General features: G+C 50.4%; 1 protein-coding gene across 2 annotated transcripts in view; it reads left to right on the top strand.

Annotated features, from left to right (window-relative positions):
• The first annotated feature begins 6,798 nt into the window (after positions 1–6,798).
• The window catches only part of RAP1A (RAP1A, member of RAS oncogene family), a 39,873-nt gene continuing 27,557 nt past the window's right edge, over positions 6,799–19,114 (top strand). Inside the window, exon 1 of one of the 2 annotated variants that reach the window (XM_083812438.1) lies at positions 6,799–6,945. The gene's annotated coding sequence lies outside the window, so the exon portion shown is untranslated. The remainder of the gene's footprint in view (positions 6,946–19,114) is intronic. The other variant, XM_083812440.1, reaches the window with a different exon arrangement.

The following is a 19,114-nucleotide window of genomic DNA, read 5'->3' as shown; positions in this document are numbered from 1 at the left end:
TTTCCTTTCCAGCACAGGCTGTGAGGAGGCACAGGTGCTCTGTGCTGCCTCTTATTCAATGTTTGCTGTACTGTTAATGTAAAGTAATGGCCTTTCTGTAGGAAAACACCTACTCTTTCCTGAACAAGGAGTATAAAGCTGGCATTATTAGCCTACGTTCAGGAAACAATCAGAAAATGGAGAATGCTATCGTAAGACTAAGTGTTACTGTAATTGTAATTACAACAGAAGGAGCTGAGAAGCAGCCTCTCCTGCAGCAGCCATTCCATAACAAGCTCCTGCTGACACCGATGGCAGGAGCACTGGGACATTGCCGGGGCATGCCAGAGGGGCTCTGAGGCCATGAGATGTCCTAGGACAGCACAGCAGCACTAATTGGAAACACACCACTCTTACCAGGCGCAGGTGAGCTCGTTATTAGCTCACTGATGCCTTTATAAACCCTGTCCTGAGCCTTAGGTCTGCTCTGGCTCCTGGGGGTGCTGCTGGCCTGGGGGCTCTGGGACAGCTGGAAGGGGGTGAGGGCAGCCCAAGGGCTGTCTGAAGGTGTTGGGGGTTCCTGCACCTCTGATCCCAGAGTGCTGGCATCCCCCAGCACTGACCCTGGAAGGGACCAGCTCTCAGCTGGGAGGAATCAAGGACTGGTGAGGAGGAAATAATCTTGTAGATCTCAAGGGGGTTCCTGCAGCTTGCAGGCATGTGGCTGGGTTGCTACTTCTAGTGGCTTGCCTAAAGTTACCCCCAGGCTATACTGCAGTCATTAAGCAATGCTGTTGAAGCAAAGAAAGTACTTAAAACCCATGAAAGGAAACATGGCAGAAAGTACTTGTTGAATTAGGCTTTCTACCATTTCAGAATATGCAATATTTAATCCCAATGCACTGTTTGTCTCACTGTGTGGATTTGCCAATGCACCTGCAAAGTCATAGGAGAGTCCCTGACTTTGTCTAGTACTTAAACAAAAAGAAAAGCTAAGTTTTTCCTTTTTTTCTTTTTCCTATGCTGCCTTCCCACTCTCTGTGCTGCCTGATTCATTTTTCATTTTTACAAACTGGTGATAGAAAAGTGGCAACTGCCTCTGCCCCAGGAGCAGGCAGCAGCTGTTGTGCAGGATGAGCCCTGGTACCTGGGAGGCACGTGGAGGCACCACCTCATTGTGTGGGGTGAGCGGGTGCTCAGAGCTCAAGTACTGTACAGGAAGAAGTAGGGGTGATAGCAGGGTAACAGCAGAAAACATGCGGTTGCCGCTGTATTTGAGCAGTGAGCACAGTTTCAGCTGCAGGAGCGATGCTTGCTCATTTTGAACTCTGCTTTCTCAGCCTTTGTGCTCGAGGTGTTTCCTCTCCTGTGAGGGTACCTCGAGGTTGAGTCTCCTCACTTGGCTCTGTGCAATGCAAATCCTGCAGGTCGGATCAGGCCACTCTCGAGTTGTGCGTGGGATAGGTGAGGTCAGGCTGCTGGCTGTGCTGTGGTACAAGGAACACAAAATGTGGATTTCTGCATGGACGCTGGCCCAAACTGCCACGCACTTGTCAGAGTTTGTTGTGTATCCTACAAATGCACATCTTACACTCTCACCTTTGTGTGACTGCATCCCGGAGTGTGCTGTGCACCCTGCCTGGGGTAAGCATCCTTCCCTTTCATGGGGGAGTGAAATGTTTTTGTTGTTTTCCCTTTCAGTGGCCAGCACAAGGAAGAGGCAGGGCTGGCTTTCTGCTTGGCAGCTTGGCGAGGCTGCTTGGGTGTTTCCCCTTTGCTGATACCCATGTTTACAGCTGGGCTGGGGGGAGGAATGAAGCTTTAATAACTGAAGAAGAGTTCCCTGATAAAGCAGTTGCAGGCAATACCTCTTCCAGCTTTTCCTCTCCAAAGAGTTGAGTGTCCAGCTGAAAGCGGTGTGCGCGTACTGGCCATCCCCTGCGCTGCACTTGAGATGCAGAGGACCATGGGCACACTTCTGCTCAGCTTGGTGCCATCCCAGCAAGAAACTCTAGTGTTTCCATCCCTTCTCTGCAGGGAATGGTGAGAGTGGCCTGGATAAAGAGGGGACCTGGCTGTCACCCATTGTCACCCCTACATGTGCAGCCTGGGATTAGGAAGTACCTGCGATTAGAAAGCAAGGAAGGGGTACACAGGCCAAGGTCTTACATTCAGCTCCTGTTTTAGCTCTCTCAGGGCCACTTCTTGCTAGCAGCCTCCTTGCCTAGTAAATTCTAGGCTGCTACAGTTTTGGACAAGTAAATTCTTGCTTGTAGAAAGCAAATAGTAAAATCAGCCCATTATGTTGCCATTAGACTAAAAACTGGGAAATGCTGTGTATGATAATAAGCAGCTCCCTGCTGTACCTGAGCAGCAGGAAGTGTGATTTGTGCTTCCTTCCCCAGCGAGTTTCACAGCCTCCTATGGTATTTATTTATAAAAACCCCAAACCAGAAACCTGCACTGGTCTCTGCCTTTCTCCCTACCCTGCAGAATTGCAAAGAGCAAACACCAGGCTGACACCAGGCTCTTCTGGCGTGCTTGCAAGTCAGGATGATGTTCAGGAAGCTGCATGAGAAGTCATGGTCCTATCTCCTGTTCAGAGAGATCAGCAAGAGCCATGGAGGAGGAAGCTCTGGGCTCCCAGGTCCTGTTGATACAGGGAGCCTCATCCTTGCTGCAGTCCCTGTTCGGGTTCAACCTCTGTTTTCAGGCAACAACACTGATTCTGGTTGAGCTGGCAGAGGAGAAGGGCAGCAGCACCAGTTGTCCTGGGATGCAGCCCGTGGAAGAGCCAGGCTTTCCCTTCGGAAGACCCCAGACCTCTCATGGAGCACCACGGTGGGACCAGCCCGGGCACAGGGAGCCTGCTGCAGCACAGGGAGCAGTGTTTTGTGCAGGGCCAGTGCTGCCCTGGGCAGGGGACTCTTGTCCGGGGCCTTGCCAGGCGTGATGGTGCTCCACCATCCTCCATGTCCCAAACAAGGCTGCGGCACCCGGTGAGCGCTGCGCGATGGTGCGGGAGGGAGCGCGGCTCGGGGACCCCTGCGGCCACACCACCAGCCAAGGGAGCTGCTGGCAGTGCAGTGTCGGTGGCTGCTGGCATGCACTGCTCAGAGCATAATTGACTCATTAGGACTAATGATATGCTGCAGTCTCAACTGTAAAGAAAATATTATGTTTGCACTTCAAAAGCTCACGCTGAGCTCTTTGTAATGAGTATTTTTTTCTGATTCTTTCATGACTATTTTTTAAATAAGTTTAGAGGGGACCAGTTCCTCTTTGTGCAGTCAGTAAATTCAAGTGGTCAGAACACAACCATCAAAAAGTCAGGATCTTTTAACAACAGGAGTGATAATAATGTACTAGCATTCTGTGCAGTGACAGATGCACTTTCGTTTAAATGCACTGCTGATGTGTTTTACTGAGCTGACTTCTCTCTAGTCCTGTGATTCTATCAGCTAGGAATCCAGGCTCATTATGCAATTGCAAGTCGTTTCTGGATTTCATTAAATCAGCAATGGGCATTAGCTAGATATTTACATCAGCTCAACTTGTGATAATTTATCCAATTGGACAATTGTTATTTTAGAAAAAAAAATGTCCTGAGGGATCATGATTCATTTTCATCTGCCTGGATAAGTGTCAGTACAACCCCTGCAGCTCAGCTGCATGACCGAGGAATCACAGTCCTGCTGCAGGTGCCGGCAATTGTCCTGCTGTCCATCCAGGCTTTCACTGCTGCCACATGGGAAAGGGGGAGTGAAATGCTGGTGCAACTTAATGTCAATGGATTTAGATTGGGGAATTTAAAAAAAAAAATGTGGCAGTTCACATTTTATTTAAATAGAAGGGTCAAGTTTTTAAATAAAACTACAGTGTTAAGGACCACTGAACACCTTGGGCTGTGTCCAGGACACAACAGGTTGTATCCTGCATGTGGCAGGATGTAGGCTTAATTCTCTTTCTGCTGTGACCTTGTGTTGTTGCTGAAGTGGTGTGGAGTAGGAATCTGCAGCTTTGGGATGTGAGCAGATCGCACCCCCTCCTAGCAGGTGCAGGTGATGACTTCAGAGAGGTCCCTGAAATAACAGGGTTTGCTGTAAACTGGAAATGCTCTGAGGGAGGAACAAGGTGTGGAAGGTGCAGACGTGGGATTTAACACCATGTGTTGACAGCCTGAAATTGCTGACGAGCAAGCACCCGTTGCACAAGAGATAAGGCGCAGGAGCACAGAGGTGAACCTGGCCTGGTGATGGAAGTCTGTCTGTGGGACCATACCCGTTCTGCTCACAGAAAGGGCAGGCTGTGGGGCTGGGAGAAACGAGCACCTGGATTTATTCGCTGTTGAAGTCAGTAGAAGTCCCTCTGGCTGTACCTGAGCTTGGACTGCTTTTTCCTTCTTTTCTAATCCTCTCATAACCAGTTTCATATTCATCCAGATTTAATTTCATGTACTTGCAAAGTCTGACTCAGCAATAAATATTATCGGCTTCCATTTAAACCTGCAGAAAACTTGAGAGGAAAAAAAAGTCAACCTTCCCAGAACAAACATTAAATAAGCCCTTCATTTTGCTGAATCAGGCCCTGAGTGTGCCTGGACCCCTATTGTTTTGAAACTTAAGATGACCCACAACCGATGAAATAGATAAAAGCGCACGATTCGTTGGATATAATAAAATTCCTCAGGCAGTAGTGCTGAGTGGGAAAAGCTGCAGATGTATTGATATTTGGGATAAAGTTTATTAGAAATTTAGCTTTAAAGGAAATCTAAGTAAAATATGTTCCTCTGGTAAAGCCTAGCAGAATGCTCATAACGCCTCCAAGTATACCAAGCTGCTTAAAGGCTTTGAGCAGTGTCTCCTCCTACAGCTTCTATCCCCAAGAATGATTTTTCTTTTTACTGACTTTGCAGCTTTTAAAAAAGCAGTTACTACTGATATTTTGTTCCTGCCTGTTTTCCAGATACAGCCTTGTATTTTTAACAACATACGGCTAGTAACTTACTAAGTTTACAGATTCCATGATGAAATACTTGAGTTCAGAGGAAACGCAAGTTGTACAGCCACCAGTGTCAAGCATCCTTAAAGGCGGGGATGATCCACCCACACCAGCGGCCCCACTGCAAGAGGAGGGACTGGGAGCGCTGCTGCTGAGGTTGGCAAGTCTGAGTCCTGCAGAGAAAGAGAATGTGGAAATCCCGCTGAGACTGCCCTGCCTCCAGCTATACAAATTGAGACAGCGATTCACCTGCTCGCTTCCAGCACGGTGGTCCCTAGAGATGGAGATACCTCTCTAGGACCTGAGCTATAAAGAACAGGGATTTATAGATCAGTATCAGCAGACATGAGTAATACCTGGAAGCAAAATTCTCCGCGCTATACTTCTACTGCATGCACAGACTGTGAGCAGAGCTAAAGCACTGTTTTGCTTTGATTACAGTGGAGGACAGGAGTGGGGACTCAGAGCTGCATTCACCTCCGGGCCACTGACTTGCTAGGGATTTTGGATAAGTCATTTAATCTCCATCTTAGTTTCCTCATCTGTAAAGCCTGGGGAATAAAATTTTGCTTTTTGGCTGGAGCTCAGGCTGAAAGGAAACATAACTACAAGAATACTGTTCCATGCTCAGATTTTAACAGATTTGCTTGTGCCCTGAAGTTGTGTGAGTGAATGCAGCGGAGGGCTCTGGGAGGGCACTGGTGTTGCCTGCTGCCCTGCCCCTGCCGCTGCCACGGCTCTCGTCCTTTGTCTACGCCTCACCTTGAGCGTCCCCAGGGACGGCTGCAGTCCTTGCTGTGTCCCCGCTTATGTAAGGAGGCGACGCTGTGCTTGCAGGCGTGCACCAGCTCTGCATTGTGGCACTCAGAGCTATACAGCCAAACCATGCAGTTACAGCTCTTCATGGGGCACTTAGACATTTCAACTAGCAGTAACGTTTTTATTTCCAGTTTATTGAAATTAATTGTTGACATTAGCTTTTCTTAAGTGTATGTACACTATACTGTACAGCTGAATTACAGTTTGTGCTAGGGCCAGGGAAATGATCTAACTGGTCACAGAACACAGGGCCCTATGCAGTGAATGTGGTGAACTTCTGACCCTTTAAGGCATAGCTGCTGCCACTCAGAGTCCCAGTGACAGAAAGATGACATCGCAGTATGTATTGCTTCCACTTTCTGCATTTCATATTCTCCTTGATTACAACTCTATTATACGTATATTTCAGTATTACAGTTCTTAATCCTTTATGGCTGCATTATTAAAAAAAAATACATTACTAAAGTGCTGTTTCAGAAAACATTTTTTAGGTTGAAAAGCTGCCCGGATGACGGCAGCTCCGCCGGGGGAGCTCCCGGCCCCGGTACGCCCTGCGCGGGCAGCGCACCCCACCCTGCTCTGCTGTCAGGACGCCTGCCTTGATAAAGAAACGCTCTCGGCCTAATTATCTGCTCGGTCCCTGCCAGGCCTGTTGTCACCCAGAGCCAGCGCTCCTTCCCTTCTGCCTGCCCAAGCACCCGCGCCCTCTCGCCCGCTGTGGCGGCGTGCGGGGCTGGGCGAGGAGCGGGGTGCTGCGGGGGGTCCCCGCAGGCCCGGGGGGGTCCCGCTGCGACCGGAGCAGGGGGTGCAAAGGCAGCAGCGGGGCCACGGCACCGTTCGGCCTCCCAAGGCAGCAGTGGGAGGCCGGGGCCCGGGCCCCTCAGCCGGGCGGCCTCCACCCGGGGCGGCACCGGAGTGCCCGGTCCGGACCCCGACACCTGCCCGGTCCCCGCGGGGGCTCCGCAGGGCCGCCTGCCGCCGCCCGGAACTTTTCTCGGGCCGCCCCGGCCCCGGCCCCGGCCCGGTCCCGCCCCGCTGGCTCCTCCCCAGGCCGCGGCCGGTGAGGGCGGAGCGGAGGCGCCGCCGCCGCCGCGCACAGCAGCCGAGCCCCGAGCCGAGCGGCGGCGGGCGGCCCGGCAGGCGGCGGTGAGCGGGGCGGAGGGCGGCGGGGGAAGGGGACGGGAAGCGGGGCGCGGGCGGGGGGGGTCCCGCGGGAGGCTCCGGGCGCCCCCGCTGAGCCCCGGCCGCGGTGAGGACGGAGCGGGCCGGGCGGGGGGACGGCCCCGGGGCTCGGGCCGCAGGGGGGGCCGCGGCGCCCTGCCCTCGCCCCCGGGGCCGGGGCGGTGTCAGCGCGGGCGGGCCGAGCGCTGCTCCCGCGGGGCCGCGGCGCTGCCCTGCCCGCGGCCGGGGGGTGGCGGCGGCTGCACGGCCCCTGCCCCGCTGGGGCGGGTGCCCGGGGGCTGCGGGGGGCTCCCGTCCCGTCCCGTCCCGCTGCGGGGCTGCCCGGCCCCCGGCCATCCATCTTGGGCCGGCCCTGGCGGGGTGTAGCGCGGTCGGGGCCGGGGCTGAGGCCGCCTCCGGAGCCTCCCGGCCCCAGCCCCGGAGGGGTGCAGCTGCGCCCCGGGAAATCACCGGGATTCCTCCGGTGCCTGCCGCGGCCGGGTGGGCGTCCCGCAGCCCCCGGCGGTGCCACGGGGCGCGGAACGCAGCGAGGGGCGCTCCCGGCCCCGGCGACACCGGAGGCGAACGGGGCCGAGGCCGGAACCGAGCGGGAGAAGGGGCCGGGGAGAGGCCGGGTGCTGCCGGGGGGGCTCGGTCAGGGCCCGGTGGTTCCGCTCCTCGCCCTGGCCGAGGCCCCCCCGCCGGGCCCCGGCGCAGGCCGCTCCCGCCCGGCGGCGGCCTCCGGCCCCGTCCAGCCCCGCAGCGGCCGCCGCTCCTCCCCCGGCCGGGTCGGGAGGAGCCGGGCCCTGGGTGCGGGGCTCCCCTGGGTGCGGGGCTCCCCTGGGTGCCGTGCCCCGAGCAGCGCCCCGTGCTCCGGCCGGAGGACTTCGGCCTGGCCCTGCGGAGCGGAGCTGAGGGCGGCTCTCAGGACTTTGCTTCGCTGGCGGCCCGGGCAGAGCAGCGAGCAGGAAGGGCACGCCATGGAAACTGCTGCTTGTTCCTTCAGTGACTTGACAAGGGCGACGGCATTTCTTAAAGCAGTTGTTTCGTTTGAAAGTGCCTGTCCGCTTTCAGAGCGTCCTGTCAGCGCTTCTTATCGTTTCTGTCGCTTCTGTAATTTTGTTTGAGTAGCAGTATTGTTCAAAATAGAAAGAGACAGCGGATTATTGCGTGGAGGGAACTGGCTGCTTAACTGAGTCGCTGCCTCTACTATGAAATATTCCCCTGGTTTGGGTTTTGGTGGTGCGTTTTCTGCGTGAAGCAATCTGTCAGGAGTTCTCACTGGTGCTAGCACGGCCCTCAGGTTCAGGCAGACATTTAACGTGGGAGTTCTGAGGCTTTTGGACAGTTGTGGACACAGCCAGGGAGAAACAGAAAGTAATGCGTTACCAGTCAGAGGCGTGTGCCTGTCTGAGAAGTTATCAGAAATGAGGCAATGCAGAGGGAAGTTTTAAATGCAACACCCATGCTTTTGTGGTATCTGCGACTTCATTGTTTCACAGAAGCGGTGTAGGTCACCATGCCCAAAGTATGAAATACTTTCTGATTGTTCTGACATCATTATCGTGTTGCTATAGTGACTTCATTACGCTGGGAATGCCATGCTCGCGTCGTGTTGCTATGGAAAAAATCAGCATTATAAATAAAAATATTTAAGGTTCTGTTCATCGTCGTGGCAGAAAAAAAAAAAGTCCTCGGTTTCTTGACACGATTGCCTGAAGCCTGACCCCGGGTTCCAACAGAAGTTTTTAATGCAGGGCTGGAGATGGGGAATCGCCCGTCCTGGCCCAGCAGAGCGTCCCTTCGGCGCGGAGATGGGCTGCGAACGCGCCCGTCGTTCGCCAAGGCGGAGTCGGCAGGAAGCGCTGCGCTCCCGTGGACGGATCTAAAAATAATCTGTTTTCATGCGCAGGATTTTCGCCCCATCACGCAGCAGGCAGAGGGGAGTAGTTGTGTTCTGTCAGACCGAGATCGTCGCAGGGAAGTGAGTTGTGCTTCCTACAAACAGATGTTGCCTACGGCCCCGCTCTCGCAGGACAGCGCGTCCAGCAGGGCGCAGTTGGCCGGGCCAGGGCCTGTGCGCGGTGCAAAAGACATTTGGGAGGTGTTGGGGGGCCCAGGCGGGCTGGAAGAGCCCAGAGGTGCCGTCCGCAGCCTCGGCGAAGCGAGGAGCCGGGGCTGTCGTCATGCATCTTGGCTCTGGGCTGGCGGTTTGTAGGGTAAGTAGCTTTGCCGAAGATTTTGAGGACTGCGTGCCAAACAGGGACTAAATTACTAGCACAGTGTAATGCCAGTGACACGTTAATGCTTTTATTTAGAGACTAATGTTTATGCAATTTATCAAAATAGTTTATATTTGAAACCATAAGCTGCAAGAATACAGACACAAACTATTTGTGATCCATTTCACGTTTGCTCATCCAGTCTGAGGGCACTGTCTGTTCTTAAGAGAAATTGAACTGTAATTAAATGACAGCAGTGAAACATGTGGAGCTACTCTAATGTCAAAGTTTTAGTTTTATATTAAATCACAATCTGGAGACATAAACAACTCCAAGCATTTGTTTGTACTAATACGTTGCAGTGTTTCGTCTTGAACCATGTGTGCGCGCGGTGTACTTGGTGGCACATGAAAACTTTTCAGGATATTAATGCGAGAGACTTCCTATTTTATTGCTTTTCGTTTCTGATGTGCCAGAGTAATGTTAAACATCAAGCACTTCTAGTAACTGGGCGTGTTTCATTCTGCAGAAGCAGATTCGAGAGAGACCTGACTTTTAAAACCCAGCCAAGTCCTGGGGTTGTGTTTGGATTTTTTTTTTTGCATTGACTTTTTTTTTCCCCAAGAGCAGTTAGTGGGTGTGGGGGTTAGAGTACAGCCTGAATTCACATTATGCTGAGCTCTGTAGTAGTTATTGATTTGCTTTTACTCAGATTAAAGGGCTTGTTTATTCTGTAGCAGCATAAGTTCACGTAACAATTCAGCTGCAGTTGTGCATGATCCTAATGTCCAGTAGTTACGCTCAGTTCGCTGATCTTTTTCTTAGGTTAATTGAACTGTTTCTTATATTCAGTAGATGATAGGTTATTAAACAGAACTGTAATGAAAACATCCTGTTAAAAGGGTGCTCATAAACCCCAGGGTCAATTTTTTACTTGTGCATTTGTGTTTGCACTTTGCAAAAGCTACTGATCATGCAGACGTGACTCCTAATGGCTCAGATAAGTAAGGATGTTAGGAAGTTGGAAAGGAAACTTCCTCTTGCTGAGCTCTCTTGTTTGATCCAGCCTGTCTTGTTGAGGTGCTGAAACCCATGTGAGGTGCTTGGTTTTATTTGTTACGGTACTGAAGTGTGGTGGCAGCCAGGATTTGAGACCATTCCGGTTCCTGGACTGCTTTTTGGGTGCGTGTTAATGTCCTAAAAAGTTCACCTCTCAACCAGTGTTCTCCATGGGTTATATCCTGGCATCACGAGTGCAGAAAGGGTAAAGGAGGACCTAGCTTTTTGTTCGTAAAGGCACAGATTGGAACGCGAGTACGGCTCTGAGCTCTCTGATGTTCGTAGAAAATACAGTATGTTCTCCACTGCTAGTGTTGCAAATATAATCAGGTTCAGTCTATTTTGTTTCATAAAAATGGTGAAGTAGATTTATTTCAGTCCTAGGTATACAAGCGGTAAATTTCATTAGGTAGTCCAGTAGGGGAGAGACAGTTTTCATGGGTAAAGCATTTCCCAGAATGCTTGACTTTTTTTTTTTTTTCTAAAGCTGTACAGTTAGAAGCAGTAGTAGATGTTTTCATCCTTTGCAGTTGTGTATGAGATCAGAGCTCTAAGGCATGTCACAGATTTAACTCCTTTGCTTTCCCATTGTCAGTTTCTTTTTTTTTTTTAATCGTTGAGCTGTCAGGAGCACTTGGAAGCAGGAAGCAGTTAGGAGACCACCTGATCCATTTTAGCGTCCCCAACACTGACTAATAGTAGAGTGAAAAAAAATCCATGTTGGAGCAATATACGCTGTCTGTGGGTGTACTTTTTATATAAATATATTGACATAGAAATAACTTTTGATTAGCCTGCATATTTACTTAAAACTCACATGTTGAAAAAAATAGAATCTAGCCACATATGACATTATTTCTGTGTATCAGTGCTTAGCTTTCTTCACTACAAGCCCTCTACCCCCTAGGAAAGTTAGTGCAAGAGTGATAACGTACTTGAATATCCTCTGACAGTCCAGGCCTGATGCAGTTTAGATTTGTGTGCGCGACAGTCCTGTGTTCTGACTTGACCCGAGGTTGTCGTGCCCTGGTCTGAGCCGTGTGGCCGGTGAGGTTTTGCGGTCTGTGTTTGCGTCCCGGTGCCCGGCAGGTCCCAGCTGCCAGCGGAGGGAGGTGGCAGCTTCGGGCCAGGTCGCAGCGCTGAGACCGGCAAAGGGACTGACTGCTTGTGCTTAAACAGGCTCTCCAGAATGAATGGCTTCCTTTGATTTATAAAACAGACAAGATTTTTAGAGTACGTGCTGTTTTTCCTAGCTATATTGCTGAGTTTTTTAATAATATGCTTTTAAGGCTGCTACTCAGCTAGAAAACCTGGCATTCGACTTAGCATTTGTTAATGTAAGGTTTTTAGGAGAAACCTTGTTATATAGTACATGAAACGGGATGTTGTGTTTCATGAAGTATCACAAGGACTGAAAGCAGCTACGAGATTAAAAAGCTTTAGAGCAAGCGTTGAGGCGCCAGCCTCGTGTGTTCAGGGTTAATTTGTTTTCCCTCCTGTGTCATAGTTGGCCATGGAAAAGCATCCTCCAGGGTCGGAGTGGATTCGCTGTGGGTGACAGCCCTGAGGGGCAGAGGAGGTAACTTGTGTTTTTGTAGGTAGCGTCTTCCATGTGCAAAAAATGGTTTTTCCGATGACTTGTGGCATGGCACACGAAGTGGAGGTTTTTAATGCCTGCGCAGACCGGTTTACCCTGTAGCATTAGAAGCAAAGGAAAATGAGAATATTTGACAGACGCTGCTGTGCAGATGAGCAGGGTAGGTCCCGAGGTGCGTTGGACACGTCGCTTGGCAGGAGCGGCCCGGGTTGCAGCGAGGGGGACGCCAGAGGAAAGGAAGGGCAGGCGGCCCCCTCTGGAGCAGGGGTTGGGGCAGAGGCCTTAGGAGAGGTGTTTTGTGGTCCGGGCTGCCCTCGGGTTCGCAGGGTTCGCGCGGCACCGCTGCCTTCGGAGCTTCGGGCTGGGTTTTGTGGTCACCGCACGCAGCTTGCATGTGTCGTGCACCCCAGCGTTTCCCATGCTGTGCCACTCGTGCTCTTCGCTGTTGGGGTAACTCAAGGAGCTGAGCTAGCTGAAAGCTGAGCCTGCCCAAGAAATATAGAGGTAGTTTTCAGCCAGATCGGTGCTTGCTCTGACTCACTGAGTGGTTGTGCAAGCACCAGCGCTGGTGGAGGGAAGGAGCTGCAGAGAGAACAGGAGAATACCCCTTTCGGCAGCAGCTGACACTTAAATTGACTTAAAATGGTCAAAACCTGCTGCTCGTGACTACGTGTGACTTCGGCAGCATCTTTCTGTCAGTCCTGCAGTACAGGTAACGCAGCGGCTCCCTGCTTTCCCTGCCACGTCTGGAAGCACACGGCCTGCGGGTTGCTCTGGCCAGTGGGTGCGTGGGTGAGTATTTGCTGCCTGCCCCCCCCCCCCCCCCGCCCCGAGCGGTAACAGGCTGCGGTCTGCAAGGAGCAGCTTGTGTTTTTGGGGAGTTGATACCAAGCTGCCTTTCTGTTGAAACAACTTCAGGGTCCTTGCTGCTTGTTTTCAGCTGCTTGTGTTGGTGACCTTTCAGAGATCACCTGTGTGTTGGTTTGACACGTCTGCTGGCTGCCCGACACCTCTCAGAGGGATAAAAGGCTCGTTACTGGAAACTACCCTTGCTTTCCTGTGGCAGTGATAACTCTGTTAATTACTGCCTGTCTTCTGAGCTCCCCTCTTCTGGAGAAGGGGGAGTGCAGGGAGGTTGTACGGACCCGAGCAGCAGTGGAGCATCGTGCAGGGCACGGTGCCCGCCCCGCTGCTGGTGCCCGGTGTTTGTGCTGCAGCACGTCCCTGCGGTGCTAGGCCTACTGATGCTATTTCACTTCCAGGCTCGGTGTGCAACGAGTTTTGATTTATAAAGCTCTGCACGGGGCAGAAACTGGTTACCGAGATCACTTCTCCCTTTGCAAATGCTGCAGTAATTAAGGTTGTCTCAGGTAGTCCATTTAATGATATTGAAATTGAGGAGGCTGTGGGAAGATGGGTGGTGTTCAAGGAGGAGGCACTGCCCGAGTGTTACATTCCTAATCAGAAACGGTGTGTTTAAACTTACGTTGCATTCATCTCTTGTGGGAAGATCCTTTGAGGTGTGTGTGGGAAGAAATGGGACACTAGAAACATTCCTTCATTTTGATCGCCAATTGTTTGGGGTTTTATAACTTCTATATCTGCAGGTTACACTCAGAACACTGTAGCAGGCAGTACATCTAATTAAAGGTGAGATTTAAAGCTGTTTGTGTTGTTTCTGCTTCTGTTTGTGATAGTAGTCCACTGGGCACGACGGCGTGCTCTTTTCTCACAGTGTCAACTGATTGTAGCAGGTAGGAGAGATCTGCATGAATCTGAATGCGGCCACATGAAGACAATGTTTTGATCTTCGCTGCTGCTCCTGCTGCAAGTGGTCCAGCAGGTACTGGGTGCTGGGTGTTGGGAAATACCTGCTATACCTGAACAGGCGCTTCCTCGCTGCATTTGTAGTGGCTTGACCTGAACCTCGGCGAAGGCGCATATTTAATTCCTTTGATTGAGAAATCCAGATGCTGACAAAAGCAGGCCTTGCTGTGTTTTGAAAACTCTTGTTTGTTTGTTTCCTTTTACCGAACAAACCCCTTTGTTGGAGGGAAGGTCTGACCCTCCGCGGGTTTTTGTAACGAGGGAGAAACGGGTAGCAGAGGGCAGGCAGCGGAGATGGAAGGTGCAGGGCTGCTCGCAGCCGTGACTGCGGACGGGTAACTTGGCTTTCCTCGTCCCTTTGGTTGTGTTTGACTGAAAACAGGGGCAGCCGGGCAATAGCAGTCCTGCTGAGCAGGTGGCCTGAGTCACTGCGGTTTGTTATTTATTTTAAATATTGATAAGATTGAAAGGGTTTACGTCCATCTGGGCACTGAAACGGGAGGTCTGAGCGCGTCCCCAGCAGTGGCTGTGTTATGACCGAAACATCTTTATTAATCACCGAAGTGAGACGGTCAAAATGCACGCTGCCGTGGTGCCTCGAGCGCTCGCGTAAGGAGCAGGACGAGCGTTTCTGCAGTGGGTAATTGTCGCCCTGTCAGAAGAGTGCTTTTTGCAAACACGCTGCACCAGCAGCACGGCGCTGGCAGGTTTGTCAATCGGTCGCGTTGCGTAACGCCGCTTCTGGAGCGGTGCCGGAAAGCAGGCCGGTTGCAGTTCGCTTTTGAGTGGCTAGAGCTGCAAACTCAAGGTCTGCCGGAACGTCTGGGAGTTTTGTTGGATCCAAAGTGGTGTCCCGGAGCGTTCTAATACTGAGAAAAAGTCGTATTTGTCATATTTAGATGAGGGTGTTGTGTGTGAGCTCATAGCTGTAAAATCTGCTCTTCAGAAGATCTGCGCATCCGCAGCTCTGGCTGGCTGCAGTGGAAGTGAGCGGCTCTGCTTCCAGGAGTAAGGCCGCTGCCAGCGCTGGTCCACGCGAATGTGCCCTATGGAATTGGATCTCTCACTTTTTTTAACACGTTAGTTGCAAGTAGACCCCTACTCTGGAAAGCACGAGGTATGTGGGAAGAGCAGTTGGGCTGGCTGTATTGGTTGCAGTGCCTTTTATGTTGCTTTTTATGTAATATCCTTTTCTCTAATGCAAATAAACTTAAAGTCGTAGGGAGGGGCTGCTGGGAAGTGAAAAACTTTCATTACAGACAGCTGACGTGCAGAATAACGCCTTTTATATGTCACCTATCACATGATAGTTGAAAGTAAACCGTAGTTCATTGGGTAGGGTTATTTCTGGTGCAATTCTCCTTTCTGCATAAGCAGTCCCATCTCAGCACGTCTTGCCGTGCCCTGGGGTTTGATGTGTTTGTCCTGTTACCGGGGTGAAGAACAGAAATCCGATGGATTTAGGAAACAAACACAGGTGAAGATGGCATAGACTTAGCCAATTGTTGCTTTCAAATGCTTTGGATTATAACACTAATTGTAGATGAAAATAACATTAAGATTAAAGTTACAGACTGAAACCGTTCCAAACAGCCTTTCTCATGAAATATTCATGCATTTAGGGCTTTTAACTCATCAGATTACGTATAATAATATTGTAATCAGTATGACTTTCTGGCTTTGTGTTTTTTCATGAATCCACTGCATTGGCATATTGATCACCAGAATGCACTCAAATTTAGAATAAAGCTTTTTCAGGAATCTCATTTAAAATGATCAAAGAGATGTTTTAATGCTCCAGGGCATTTTCCTCAATGGTGTGGATTCTGAGAAAGCATGTCTTTCCCTTTATTCTGTGATTTCAGTGCTCTGCAGCCTGTCTCTGCTATTTTTTTTTATATTTTATATTTTTTATATTTTATATATTTTTTGCTATTATCTTTTTTTGCTCAAAACCCTCATCATGGGCACAGCATTGAGCACGAGGCAATTTAGCACTAAGGCCGGTCTGAGCAGTGCAGCGGGGTGACTGAGCATGCTGCTAGCAGGTGTCAGGGACCCGGTGTTGGAAAACCAAGGAATCTCCATGGAACTGCGAGGATGAAACTTCCTTTTTTTTTTTTTTTATTGGCACTTCGGTGCCAAGTTCATACGAACCGCATCTGTACAGACAAAAGTTTATTGAAATAAATATCTTTTAAAGTCAGCGGCTGTAGTGTCCCTGCGTTTGTATGGCTGATTTAGCATTTCTGAGTTGCTCGAGAAAAAACAGTGAAAGGGGGGGTTTGACTTTGATGAAAAGGTGTCCTAACCAAAACGGGAAGCGCAGGAATTGCAGATAACGGCAATTAACATTCAGATTGAGTGCGGCGTGTTCTAAGGTCTCGATCAGAGTACAGAACTGACTGTCTCCAGGCCATATGTTTAACACATTTGCATACTAATATGGGAGAGAATTTTTTTTTCCTATTGCCTTATGTCTTATCATTTCAAAGACTAAAAAGAGAGTGACTTTTTTGTTCCTGTTTGAGTACTGAGGTGGAGGGGAGGAACTGGCTGATGGCAGCGACGCTCATCCTGCTCGCTGGTTAGCTGCCGTGGGTTGTCTCCTCCCCTGTGAGTTAAACATAGCATCTCTGCTTCTGGAGCACGAGTCCAACTGCCCATGACTTTTTTTTTTCTTTTAAGACAGCTGTATAATAATCTATTTTGGTTGTATTCAAGCTTGACCTATAAATGCTGAAATGGCTCATATAAAAATGTTTAAATCACTTGGAGCTATTTCCTTTATGGGTTAGTGTCACCTCTTTTCTTCCATATAGGACATTCCAGGAGGAATTGTCAAAGCTGTTTTGCTCTTTTAAGCCTTGCAGATTTGGAAGGATTAAAAAACTTAAGAGTGCAGAGCCGTAAGAGTCCCGGTGCAGATCTGCCTGCAGTTTAGCTCTGGGCCTTTCTGGCCAAAAAAGTTCTCACTAATGCCCTTCAGGTGCCAGCCCTGAACTGTTAATAAAATTTTGAATCTTCCTTCGGTTAAAATCCTCATGTAGTAGAGAATTTCACTTTCGTTGTACAAGAAAATTTCTGTCCCCAGGTTCCAGGAAGCAGCATTACAGGACTGAGTTAAATGCTAAAGGATTAAACAACAATTAAGCGCATTAAATAACTTCATTTTAGTACAACAAATAAAGGAACCTTGGTGGTGTGCGGGTTTGTTTGTATTTGAATTAATTCTGTACATCAACTTGCTGCTATTCAGGTTCCCATTGAGCCTGAAAATTTGCCGTCAGAGCATCTCAAGAGGTACGCTTCTACTTGGTGGTGTTCAAATGCATCCATCGTTAACTCCGCTTAGGTACTCGTCACAAGGGTGCTCATCGCTGAGGGTGTGTATGAACTGACAAGCAGCGCAGCACTGACAAGTGGTGAGTGGGCCCTTTCATCCAGAAGTACCCGGGGTAAAACAGATGTTCCAGGGGCTGCAGTTGTGCGGGAAAGGTGCACTGGTTGCTCGTGGCTGACGTACAATAAAGTATTTTTAGGCAGTGAAAATCTCTAGACTGCGTATGCAAACCTGACCTTTAGATCAATCTGCGAGTTCGGTGTGCGTGCACACGCTGATTTCTTGAAGCTTTGCTAGTGAGGTTTGAAGGCGGTAATGGTTTCGGGACCTGCAAGTTAGCCCTCTGCGCTGAACGGCCGGGCAGTGCCCGCGCTAACCTGTGACGTGCTCCTAAGGGCGTAGTACCGGGCTTCCAGTTTACCAGCAGAGGGTAGAAATATGTTTTCAAGCGTTTAAACCTCTGCAGCTTCTTCCGCAAGTTTAAGAGAAGCTGGGGGGGGGGGGGGGGGGGGGAGCTGTGCTGCGCTCTCCATCTGACCTCGGTCCTGGAGTGCGATCTGATGAGCTCCGGGCACGTTCCTGGTGCAGGGCAGCTTCTGGTAGCGAGCACAGCAGCAGGGCTTCCGTGGCCACAGCCCCTGGGGTGCCCACACTCGCCTGAAGCCTTCTGGGGTGAAAGGACAGGGAGGGGACGAGCAGGTGAGACCCCGTAGGTTGCAGGGCTGGGTGCTGCCGTCACAGCACCCTGGTCGCTGCTGTGCCGGCTTCGTGCCGCTTCCCCTGGCTCTGCGTTTGTTCCTCCCGTGCAGGCCTGGCGCTGCCTCTGTGTCCCAGCACCTTGCAGCGTCTGTGCAGGATGGGGGGAGCTGCTGCATAAAACCGAGTGGCTGGTGGCAGTCCAGGCTGCTGGATCTGCTCGCTGCTGCTGCGCTGCAAGCGAGTTCCCTGAGCCGAGTAAGCTTTAGCTGCCCCGGCTGCATCCTCGTCTGTTGGTGCAGCCTTGATGTATTTTCCCCGTTCTCATCAGTTCCAAGCGCTTTCTACAGCGCAGGACTTCTAAGAATGCTCAGAAGGAATGTTAAAATATTCCTTCATAAGTTACATATCAGTTTCAAGTTTAATCTCAAAAAGCATTTACAAAATCATAGCGTGGCCTTGCAAGCAGGTGTTGGTTAAAGAAGGGAAGCGAGCATTTGGTCTGTTGTTTGTGCTGGGTGCAGACACGTGTCCCACGGCGCTGCTGCTCAGAGAAGGATGTTCACCAAACAAGGTGCTCTGAAGTGCTTCGAGTGGTTTTCTTTGCTGGGGAAGAAAGTGTTTTCTTCGATAAAGAAAACTTTTAAATCCTTCCAAATGTGAAACAAATTTATTGGGTTTATTTAACAAAAACGGAGGTTAACAAAAAAAATAAAATCAACCCCCAAACTTTAACTCTAGATAGTCGTTTGTATAAAAGATACTCCCTTGGGCGTGCTGCCATTTTTTGAACAGAAAAAAGACAGGGATTTAGCGGTGTCTGGTCATTATTACTGCTGAAATAAAAATAATTACTTAAAGTGCAGGCTAAAATTGCAGTGACAATCTACCTACCTCATGTCACTTATTTACCCTAATTGTATAAACCAGGAAGAACATAGTTAAGAATGTTGCCAAGCTACTATCAGCACAACAAATTATTCTTACCAAGTATAATATAGTTCGTGTTTTGCTATGATTGAGCCTCCTAGATTCTGTCTGGAATTTAATCCTTATTAAAAAAGGTCAGAACATTTTTTCCAAGGGGGAGGGAAGGAAAATCAGTGGCAAGTGGTGGACATGGTAGATGACAGATGGGAGGAAGTCCCATAAACTGATTCTGTACCTGATGTGTATGCCCTTTAATGTTTGCATGTTTTGCTGATGGGGAAGAGGGAAGGGAAGGACTTTTCTTCCGGAAGAGAGCTGCTGTCCAGGGCTGCCGTGTGTTGTGGCGGTGCCCTCTGCCGAGCTCGCTGGAGCAGCCGGGAGGAATGGCCGAGCGCAGCCGCGCTGTGCTGCAGGACCTCTGCCCCCGTGCCCGCCCGGCTGGGCCTGATCCAGGCCCCAGTGCCTGGCGGCACAGCGCTT

This window comes from Anser anser, assembly GCF_964211835.1.
Source record: "Anser anser genome assembly, chromosome: 27".
Classification (NCBI taxonomy): Eukaryota; Metazoa; Chordata; class Aves; order Anseriformes; family Anatidae; genus Anser; species Anser anser.
This window is presented reverse-complemented; position numbering and strand designations above follow the sequence as displayed.